This window comes from Panthera tigris, chromosome B4 (assembly GCF_018350195.1).
Source record: "Panthera tigris isolate Pti1 chromosome B4, P.tigris_Pti1_mat1.1, whole genome shotgun sequence".
Classification (NCBI taxonomy): Eukaryota; Metazoa; Chordata; class Mammalia; order Carnivora; family Felidae; genus Panthera; species Panthera tigris.
The window spans coordinates 25,449,036-25,460,381 of NC_056666.1; positions in this window are offsets into that span (position 1 = coordinate 25,449,036).

The window sequence follows — 11,346 nt, forward strand, 5'->3', positions numbered from 1 at the left end:
ACAGAGATGCAATGATAAGTTTCTCACTATGAGAGCCACTGATCGTAATGTGAACTGCATCACCCAAAGGCAGCCACGCTGGTAGGGTAGTGGAATGACTTGTTGACATTCCAGCTAAGGTGCCAGTATGGAACAGCACCTTGTGGGGTTAGGTCTCCATCCTCCAAGATGTGATTTATGGACTGAGTTAACGCGTAGTGCTATTTTCTGTAGTAGCTGGAAATCATGGCTGTACAGACCAAGGAGTGACTCTTATCATAATCATCAATGACCCACTTGTGGAATTTGGGCTTCCCATTCTCATGGCCTTGGGGTCTGCCAGTTAAAAGCCCTAGTTCTCATGGGGGAGTTGCTTCCATCAGGGAATACGATACAGGTTCCATTGAACTTGAAGCTGTGACTACCACCTGACTGCTTTGGGGTCCTCATGCCAGTGAACTGACAGAACGGAAACAGAAAACAGGGACTTATTACACTAGTTGGGTCATTGACCATGATTACTTTGAGGGCCAGGATATACCATCAGGAAGGAGGATGTTTACAACCCAGAGACCAAGGGGCTCAACTCTTAGTACTTGGGCAGTTCTTAGTACCTCCATGCCTTGCAGTAACTATGAATTGGAAATCACAGAGACCGCAGCCAGATAAGACAGCAAAGGGCTCCAACCCCTCAGAAATAGAGGTCTGGGTCATGCCACCAGACAAGCATCTCAGACCAGCCAAAGTAACAGCCATAGGACATTTGAAATGCATGGTCAGCTTTCTGTTTCTACCTTGTCTTTGCTATTTCCTACCTGTAGTCTCTAGCCCTTTAGGTGAGAAAGAACAGAGCAAGGAGATGAGGGAAAAGGCCAAGGAACCTTCAAAATTGTCTCCCTGTCATAAGCCAGCTTTGCATTCTCTGCATGAAGTCTAAACTGACTCTTTCTCTAGTAAGAGTATCTCTTGGCTCTTCAAAAACCCTGCGCTGTTGGTGCCCTTCCTAGGGCTCCATCCCAGAGCTAGTGTCTCCATTCCCTTTGGGAATCTAGCATTTCGTACATCTGTCTACTGAGGTCTTATAGCTGCCGTCCCACCTCCACCAACCTCCACCAGACCATGTCTCCCACAGCACTCCCATTATTCCCCCAACGCACTCTGCAAGTGCAGGCCAATCCCATCACAAAAGAAGCTTTCCTCTACGCTGCTGCCGAAGCCACTGTACCCATCCTGTCTGTCACTCCCAGGCTACTCCACTGTGTCCTCCCCACTCCCAGCTGCACAGGGCAAAGGACACATATTTGGGTATCTAAGTGGTCTCCTTAAAGTCCTTTTTCTTCCGCCTCTGAATTTGGGTTGGGAGCAGATGAGTAGAGAAGAGAGAGCTAACACGGCTTTCTCCGAGAAGCTCCTCCCTGGGAAATCCACTCATTTCCCTTCTATAACTTCAGTGTGGGTGGGTCAGATAATTGACTTTCCAGTTATAGCCCTTTACCATTTTACATCTTGGCCTGGTTCCTCACCCTGGAATAAATTGTCTATTGTATCTTGATCCCAATGTCTTGAATTAGTGAAACAGTTTTACCATAGTATTTATTAGGTAGATGTACAAATTTTGGATGGTTACACAGCAAATCATAACATACATTGCCTTACAAAGTGAGAATTATTCATTTTTTGTTTACACAACTCTTTCTTTTTTGATGTATTACAATGAACCTGTGTTCCCATAGTAAAAAATCAGACTAGTATCAGAAACAGTAAACACAGGACATATAAATAAATTTAAATTATATATACATATTAATTAATATCCATTATTTGCCATATGTCCAATAACAAAGTATGATAAATTATTTCATATATATTGAACAAAATGACTTTGATTCCAAAGTAAAATTACAGGATTGCCTTAAGCATTTTGAGGCAACTTTATGGAGAAATGATGTTTTTGCTGATCTTTATCTTGTATTTACGGGTGATGAAGTTGATTGACTTTTTGACTAGGAAATTTGAGTGAGAAAATAATTAAAGTGACTGGAATCTCATGACTCCAGTGAAGCATGTTATAAGCTTCATACTATCGAAAAGAAAAAGAAGAAATAAACCTAGAGAGGCGCATTCTCTTCTCAGTTCAATCAACACCTATCAACATGATAAAAATGGTCTATAGGGTTAATGAAGCTTAGGTGCCACGTCACTAGACTTCCAGTCAAATGTATGCATTATGCACATCCCCAGAGTGCACTAAGATGTAGGGGGGACCGAGGAAGGGAAGGAAAATGAAATAGGTGAAACATGGCAACAGAATACAGATAATGGAAAGCAGAAGAGTTGGAATGGCTTGGGAGAGGGTGGAAAGCGGAAATCTAATAGTCTAAAGGGGTCAAAGCCAATAAAAATGAAACATGTGCACATAACAGACCCTGGAAAGAGTCAGAACTAGGTAGCATCTCTGAAGTGGCAGAGTGGACTAAAAACAGGAAGGCAGCTTGAAAGCCTCATTGGGGTAGCTGGACCCCAGCATCCTTTTCCTCAACAGAAAAGATTTATAAGTCGGGGCACCAGGAACAGCTGAGAGCCAGGAAAACATGGGTACACTGAACGCTAAGAATCTCCTTAGCCTCTTCTCCTGGCCACCTTCCTCACAGTGGCAACCTGACTTGTATCCTCACGCCAAAGAGCTGAGACTGACCAGCCTGAAAGAAAAGATCTGTAGGTGCTGACATTTAAGAGTCCTTTCAAGCAGGTACACAGGTATCGAAGTAGGGGAAGTATGTAGGCAGCATGGTGCAGGAGTGATGGTAACAGACTCATCCTCTTTCTCCAGAGTAAAAAGAAAATTGGCTCTACAAAAGAAAAATCAAGAAATAGCAGTTTAGGCATTTCATTTAGAAAGGTAGAAATGTTGATCAATACCAAAGACAAGTAAAAGTTGTCCTCTCTGTGATTTTTAAGCAAAACACAGCTGGGAGCTATTCAGCTTCTCAAGAACAACCAGAGCCGTCCACTTTGTAGAAGGCTGGTTCCCCATCATCCAGTCTTGGCTAATAATCACACAGACTTAAATAGATCCAGTGCTGATGGACACGGACCATTAGAGGAGGTAAAGCCTCTGTGACAATTAGCTATTGCTGCAATAATGCTGTATAACAAATGACCCCCCAGATCAGTATACGTGTATTTATACTCACATGGATCTGTAGGCCCCTTGCAGTTTCCATGCAGTTTGGCTGGTCCAGGTCAGGCCTAAGTGGCTCTGCTTCGGACTGTGTGCTTCTAGGCTTGGTGTCAGCCTGTGAATCTGCCCCTAAGCCTGGGAGCATCTGCTACCTGTTGCATGTCCTTATCACAGCGAATCACTGCCACGGACATTCCAAGTCTCTGACTGCATCGTATCAAACTGATATCCTATTGACCAAACCAAGTCATGTGGCCAAGCTAGGGACCCATAACTGATTTTCTGCCCAGCCTGAAGCCATGGCAAGGTTTGGGTATATGACACTGCTACAGCAGAATGAAGGCATCATTGGAACTAATAATGCGATCTATCAGAACACTGTTCTTCACTCATCATTCATCATCTATCAGATGTATTGTAGTTTTTGGTCTTCATTCCCGTTACATTATCATGGTGGTTCAGTTACCTTATCCTATTCTCATTCCTCTGGCAAGAATATCTAGGATGCATGGCCAGAATTAATGCTTACATGTTCTGATTTGCTCCTTTATCTTTATGTAGTTATTCTAAGCCCTTTTTTATGCTTTTATTAATTGTTTTCTTCAAAATCTTTCCCTTTTATTCTAAGCTCTCTCTTTTATATAAATAGTACAGAATACTATAAAAGATGTTTAATCCCATTTTATGTGAAGTAGCCCTTGGTCCCTTTTCTGAGTTTTTAAAAGGCAGAAACTCAGCAAAGTACACTGGAATGTAGGGGAAGTTATTTGATATAGAAAGTGTGTAGTCTAGCCAAGAAGTGATTACTCCAGAAATCCTCATGGAGAATAAAGGATTTAATGTGCGACTTGATATTTTGGAAAAACAAACTGAGGATTAATAATATCCGGGTGATGTCTCCCAAAAACACCAAAGGAAACAGTGAAGACGTCTTAAAAGAATGGCTTCCAGATGCCTAGTAAATCATGTGTCCCTAACAAATGAGAACATGACTGAGGGAGGATATTACTTATTTTGAGAAGACCTGCATTCTTTGGGTAACTGGTAGTAGTTTGCACTTGAACGTTGTAATATTACCAAAGAGATAAAAGCCAAGAGTATTATCCTTTTCAAATAATGAAATAATGGATAAATTATTTACAGCGAACGTCAGATTTACCACTCAGTGTGATCTGTTTGTAAGAAAATAAATAAATCGGGGTTTTACAATGAGGTGATTTGTCTGTTTCACTGATTGGAATATATCTCAAGAATCTTGTGAAGTGGGAGAGGATGATTGAAAAGAGGGAAGGAAGGAGGATAAGGAAACCAAAATGATGCTTTTCAGATAGGAACATTTTCAGACACATAAATTAGAAAGACTCTGGAATCTGGGAGTTGATTTCTTCCAAACCATCTACACCCACATACTCTTTGGAAAGAGTTCATGTGCTCCCAGTGTGGAAACCACTGACTTAATTCATAGATAGAGCTCCCCATATTCCTGTGCCCTTTGAGGTCTTAAGTCATTTCCTCTGATGCAATCCAGCATGGATTTGCATCAATCAAAATGTGCCAGTACCTATTAGCTTTCAGAGTTGGGGTCATGAAGAGCTTTGGTTTAGTAAGGTCACAGGCTTTGGTTTTCCATATTGAAATCTTTTGACTTTCTCTGTGTTTAATTTTCTCATCCCTATGATATTACCTGGCAAGTGTTTGTGTTTGAGCAATTCTTCTCTGCATCTTGTCACTGAATTGAAAACAACAGAAACAGCAATAGCAGCAGGAAAAAGCCCAATGTCTAGGGATCACAAACAGATTGTAATCGGATATTATAAAACAGATTAGAATGTGTGCATTCTGTCTGAGGGGGATATTGCACTTAATCAATTAAATTTCCTATAGAGGATATTAAGCACAAATGGACCATTTCACAATTTCCATGGATACTAAGTGCTTGAAGTGAGGGGGGGGGGTGGTGGAGAGGGGAAGGGGGAAGGAAGTCTAAATGAGCAAAATTAATCTTCTGTTTCCTTCCTAACTGGCAAATCAGTTGAAAGTAAGAGGCAGAAGCATAGATTAATAAACCATATGCAATATATTGCCAGTTGTCATTTGAAGGAACTATTTTTTCTTCTGTCATATTGATTGCCTAAGTGTTATAATAACATCGCAAGAGCACTTTGGGATTAGGAAAGCCCCGATAATTTCCCCCCTCCTTTGCAAAAGTGTCTACTTGTTAGCTTCTGTAAACTTACTCTGTCCTGGTTAAGATTAGGTTCTGGTGTGAGAAACAAAGAAAAAACAGTGGTTTACGGAAGACAAATTTATTACAGTGAGTCTGGGGTGAGCTGTTAGGGCCTCAGCAGTAGCGCTCCTCTGCAAGGTGCTGAGGGACCAGGCTCCTTCACTGTGCAGGGCCGCTGTGTCCAAGACCTGCCCCATCTGCAGCCATCATGACTGCATTCCAGCCAATGGGAAGGAGGAAAGCACGAAGACTAGGGGCAAAAGTCACACGCTGGCTTGCTCTTAGGGAAATCGTCACATGGCATTTCTGCTTCTGTCTCCTAGGCCAAAGTTAATCATATGGAACATTTTGCCTTTTACATTTTGAAGCTAGCTTAATAGGTACGTAGAAATTTAAATTTGTTACATTTTCTTAAGATTTGACACTTTTATCATTATAAAATGACCCTGTTTTTCTCTAGTAATCATTTTTGTCTGGAAGTGTATTTCATCTGATTTAAAGAGAGGTATGCCAGCTTTCTATTTGGTGTTTTTCTGGTATATCTTTTCCAGTATTACACTGTCAATATTTCTGGAAGCTTATATTCTAGATATGCTCATCGTAACAGAATATAGCTGACTTTTTTAAAAAACACAGTCTGCCATCTTTTTCTTGATGAAGGTATTTATGTGATTATGCGTCATTTTATTTAGTGCGTTTATTTGTCCCATCTTTTCTAGGATTCTTTTTCTCTGTTGCCTTCCATTTGGATTATTTTTTTCTAACCTGATTTTATCCCCTACTATTTGAAGTCATGTACTCTGATATTACTCTTTTTGTGTTGACCCCCCCCCCCAATTTCATAATTAACTTATCTAAGTCTCAAGTTAATACCTTTACCTGCCTCCTAAACATTACCCTCATCCCTATCAGAATTGTATTCCTCTCTGGCATAATATGCTGTTGTAGTCATATGTTTAATTTTTTTAACTCCTTAAAACATTAATATTGCTGTTTTATACAGTGATCATTTTATATTTTTTATATTTATCCATGTTTACCAATTTTTTTATTCTTCATTTCTTTTTAAAATAGAAGTATTAAGGTATGATTGACATACAATAAACTGTACATATTAAAAGTGTACAATTTGATCAGTTTCAGCATATGGGGAACAGTCGTTGTAATCAAGAGAATGAACATATCATCACCTCCAAAAGATTTCTTGTGCCCCCTTAATCCTTCACACCTCCCACTTCATTATACTGGTGGTTGTAGTGTGACAGGCAGGAGCATAAATGCAAATCCTGTTACTCTATTGTGGCTATTAGTAAACATCTCTGTTCATTTCTGTTTGTATCCAGACGGATACATATATATATACACATATATGTACAGATATATATACACATGTATACACAAATATATGTACAGATATGTGTATATAAATGTATATATAAAATTTATTTTTTAATGTTTGTTTATTTTGAGAGAGAGAACGCGAGCAGGGGACGGGCAGAGAGAGAGGGAGACACAGAATATGAAGCAGGCTTCAGGCTCTGAGCTGTTAGCACAGAGCCTGACGTGGGGCTCAAACCCATGAGCTGTGAGATCATGACCTGAGCCAAAGTCGGATGCTCAACCGACAAAGCCACCCAGGTGCCCCTATATTTTTTTTAGAATAGAGCTCTAGGTTCAAAGTGAGTTTTGTTCAAAATGAATATATCATTCTACAGTCTCCTGGCTTCCTTTGTTGCCATCGGGAAATCAGCTGTCAGTTTGTTACCCCTTTGAAGGTAATATGTCTCCTTTAAATATTCTTCTCTTTGTCTTCTGTGCTCTACAGTTTCACTGTAATTTGTCTGGTTGTGGGTTATCTTTATATTTATCCTGCCTGATTCACACTGTGTTCTTGAATCTGACAGAAGATACTTTTAAATAGTTCTGGAAAATTCTAAGCCATGTTCTTTTCACATATTATCTATTACCTCTGCCTCCTTTCTCTTTTCCTTCTGTAACTCCAATTAGACACATTTCCACTCTATCACCATTTTTCTTAACCTACTTTTCCCACATATTTCTGTGTAACACATTGGATAATATCTTCATGCCTAAGTGTCTTTATCACTACTCTCTTCAGCTGTGTCTAATTTACTGTGAAGCCTAGCCACTGAGATTTTTTTTTTTCATTTCAGTTATGATTTTCAGTTCCAGGTGCTCCATTTGGTTCTTAAATTTCATTGTTTACTCCGTATAGCTGTACAGATTTTCAAACTTTTCTCTATACATGCTGAACATAATTTTATGATATGTGTCAGATTATAACAATATATATCAAGTCTTTTTTCCCCCCTGATATCTCTCTCTATTCTTGCTGCTTCTCACTCATGGTATGTTGTTTCTCTCTGTATGTTGAATGATTTTTGGTTGTGAGTTGCTTGCTTATCTTGGAAATTTATTTTTCAAGGAATTCTTGGAGAACTGGGAGAGAAAAGTTCTCTCCAGTCCTGCAGAGAGGATTGGAATTTGCTTCTGCCAAATACCTTTGGTACTACTGTAAACTACCAATGTCATTTTACACATTTGGTATGTAATTTTTCATTTAAAAATATATCATGTGGGGCACCTGAGTGGCTCAGTTGGATGAGGATCCAGCTCTTGATTTCAGCTCAGGTCATGATCTCATGGTTCATGGGATGGAGCCCTGCATCAGGCTCTGTACTGACAGTCTGGAACCTGCTTGGGATTCTCTCTCTCTCTCTCTCTCTCTCTCTCTCTCTCTCTTTCTGTCCCTCCCTTGCACATGTGCTCACTCTCTCTCTCTGTCTTTCTCTCTCTGCTTTCTCAAAATAAGTGAACATTTAAAATAAATAAATAAAAATATATCATTAAATGCCTGTTATCCCAGGTAAATTCATATACTGATTATTTTTAATGCTGCCTAGCATTCAGTAATAAGGATATATTGTAATTTATTTTTGTTTTTAGTCAAAGTATAGTTGACATGCAATATTATATTAGTTTAAATGTACAGCATATCAATTCAACAATCTATACATTACAAAATACCATGATAGGTAAGTGTAGTTATCATTTGTCACCACACAATGCTATTACAATATTATTGACTATATCCCCTATACTGTACTTTTCATCCCTGTCACCTACTTCTTTTATAACTGGAAGCTTGTAGTAATTATTCCCACCTATTTTGCATATCACTCCACATCCCTACCCTCTGGCAACCAACAGCTTTCTATATTTATGAGTCTTTATACTTTTGTTTTATTTTGGTTTTGATTATTTTATTTTGTAGATCCCACATTAAGTGAAATCATATAGTATTTATCTTTGTCTAACTTATTTCGTTTAACATAATACCTTCTAGGTCTATCCATATTGTCACAAATGGCGAGATTTCATTCTTTTTTAATGGCTTAGTAATATTCCAGTGTGTGTGTGTGTGTGTGTGTGTATGTGTATGCCATATCTTCTTTATCCATTCATTTATCAGCAGATACTTCAGTTGCTTCCATATTTTGACTATTGTAAGTAGTGCTGCAATGAACATGCTTATAGCTTTTCAAAATAGGGTTTTCATTGTCTTTGGGTAAATACCCAGAAGTGGAAACACTGGATCATATGGTATTTCTATTTTTAATTTTTTGAGGAATCTTCATATTGTTTTTCATAGCCACTGCACCAATTTACATTCCCCCCACCCCCAACAGTGTACAAGGGCTCACTTTTCTCCACATCCTTGCCAACAATTTTTATTTCTTGTGTTTTTGGTTCTAGTGATTTTTGCAGGTGTAAGGTGGTATCTCATTGTGGTTTTGATTTGCATTTCCCTGATGATTAGTGATGTTGAGCATCTTTTCATGTGTATTTTGGCCATGTGTGTGTCTTTTTGAAAATGGCTTTTCTGGTCCTCTGCCCACTTTTTAATCAGATTATTATTTTTTTTTTCTGTTGAGTTGTAACAGTTCTTTAAATATTTTGGATGTTAATCCCTTATTGTACATATCATTTGCAAATACCTTCTCCCATTCAGTAGATTGCCTTTTTGTTCTGTTGATGGTTTCCTTCACTGCACAAAACCTTTTTATTTTGATGTAGTCACAATAGTTTATTTTTGTTCCCCTTGCTTAGCAATAAAATATTGCTAAGGCCAATTTCCAAGAGTTTACTGCCTGCAATTTTTTTTAGGAGTTTTATGGTTTTAGGTCTTTCATTTAGGTCTGTAGTCCATTTTAAGTTTATTTTTATGTGTGGTGTAAGAAAGTGGTTTAGTTTCTTTTCTTTTCTTTTTTCTTTTTTTGCAGGTAGCTCTCCAGTATTCCCAGCACCAATTATTGAAGAAATTATCTTCCCCAATGGTATATTTTTCCCTCCTTCATCAGAAAGTATTTATCATGTAAGCATGGATTTATTTCTGGGCTGCTAATTCTCTTCCAATGAACTATGTATATTTTTGTGCTAGTACTACAATGTCTTGAATACTATAGCTTTGTAATATAGTTTCAAATCTGGGATTGTTATACAACTACCTTTTTTCCTCTTTCCTAAGATTGCTTTAGCAGTTTAGGGTCTTTGTGGTTGCATATAAATTTTAGGATTATTTGTTCTAGTTCTGTGAAAAATGCTGCTGGTATTATGATAGGGATTATATTGAGTCTGTAGATTGCTTTGGGTAGTATGGGCATTTTAGCAGTATTAAGTCTTTCAATCCATGTGTATGATGTCTGTTTTCACTTATTTGTATCATTTTTAATTTCTTTCATCAGTGTCTTATAATTTTCAGAGTCCATCCTTTCATATCCTGTTTAAATTTCTTCTTAGGTATTTTATTCTTTTTGGATGCAATTGTAAATGAGGTTATTTTGCTAATTTCTCTTTCTGATATTTTATTATGAGTACATAGAAAAGCAACAGATTTCTGAATATTGCTTTTTATCCTGAAACTTTACCAAATTCAGGTATTCTAATAGTTTTTTAAAGAGTCTTTCGGGTTTTCTCTGTATAATATCATGTCATCTGCAAATAGTGACAGTTTTACTGCTTCCTTATAAATTTGGATGCCTTTTCTTTCCTTTTCTTGTTTGATTGCCATGGCTACGACTTCCAGTACCATACTGAGTAAAAGTTATGAAAGTGGACATCCTTGTCTTGTTCCTGATCTTAGGGGGGGAGCTCTCAGTTTTTCACCATGGAATGTGATGTTAGCTGTGAGTTTGTCATAGATGGCCTTTACTATGCTGAGGTGTGTTTCTTCTTTACCTACTTTGTTGAGAGTTTTTATGGTGAGTGGATGTTGAATTTTGTCACATGCTTTTTCTGTTTCTATTGAGATAATCATATAACTTTTATTCTTCATTTTGTTAATGTGGTGTATCACGATGATTGATTTGTGGATACTGAACCATCCTAACATCCCTGGAATAAATCCCACTTGATTGTAGTAAATGATCCTTTTAACGTATTTTTGAATTAGTTTACCAATATTTTGTTGACGATTTTTCTATTTGTGTTCATCAGGGATGTTGGTCTGTAACTTTTTGTGTGTGGTAATGTCTTCATCTAGTTTTGGTACCAGGGTAATGGTGGCCTTTAGAGTGAATTCAGAAGCATTCTTTCCTCTTCAATTCTTTGGAGTAGTTTGAGACAGATAGGTATTAACTCCTGCTTAAATGTATGGTAGAATTCACTTGTGAAACCGTTTGGTGTTGGACTTTTGTTAGCTGATTTTTTGATTACCAGTTCAATTTCATTACTAGTAATCAGTCTGTCAGGTTTCCCATTTTTTCCTAATTCAGACTTGGAAGATTGCATGTTTCTGGGAATTTTTTTTTCTTTTAGATTGTCCAGTATTTGGCATATAATTTTTTTATAGTAGTCTCTTGTAATCCTTTGTATTTCTATGGTGTCAGTTGTAACTTCTCCCCTTTTATTTCTTATTTTATTTGATTATTTATTTGAT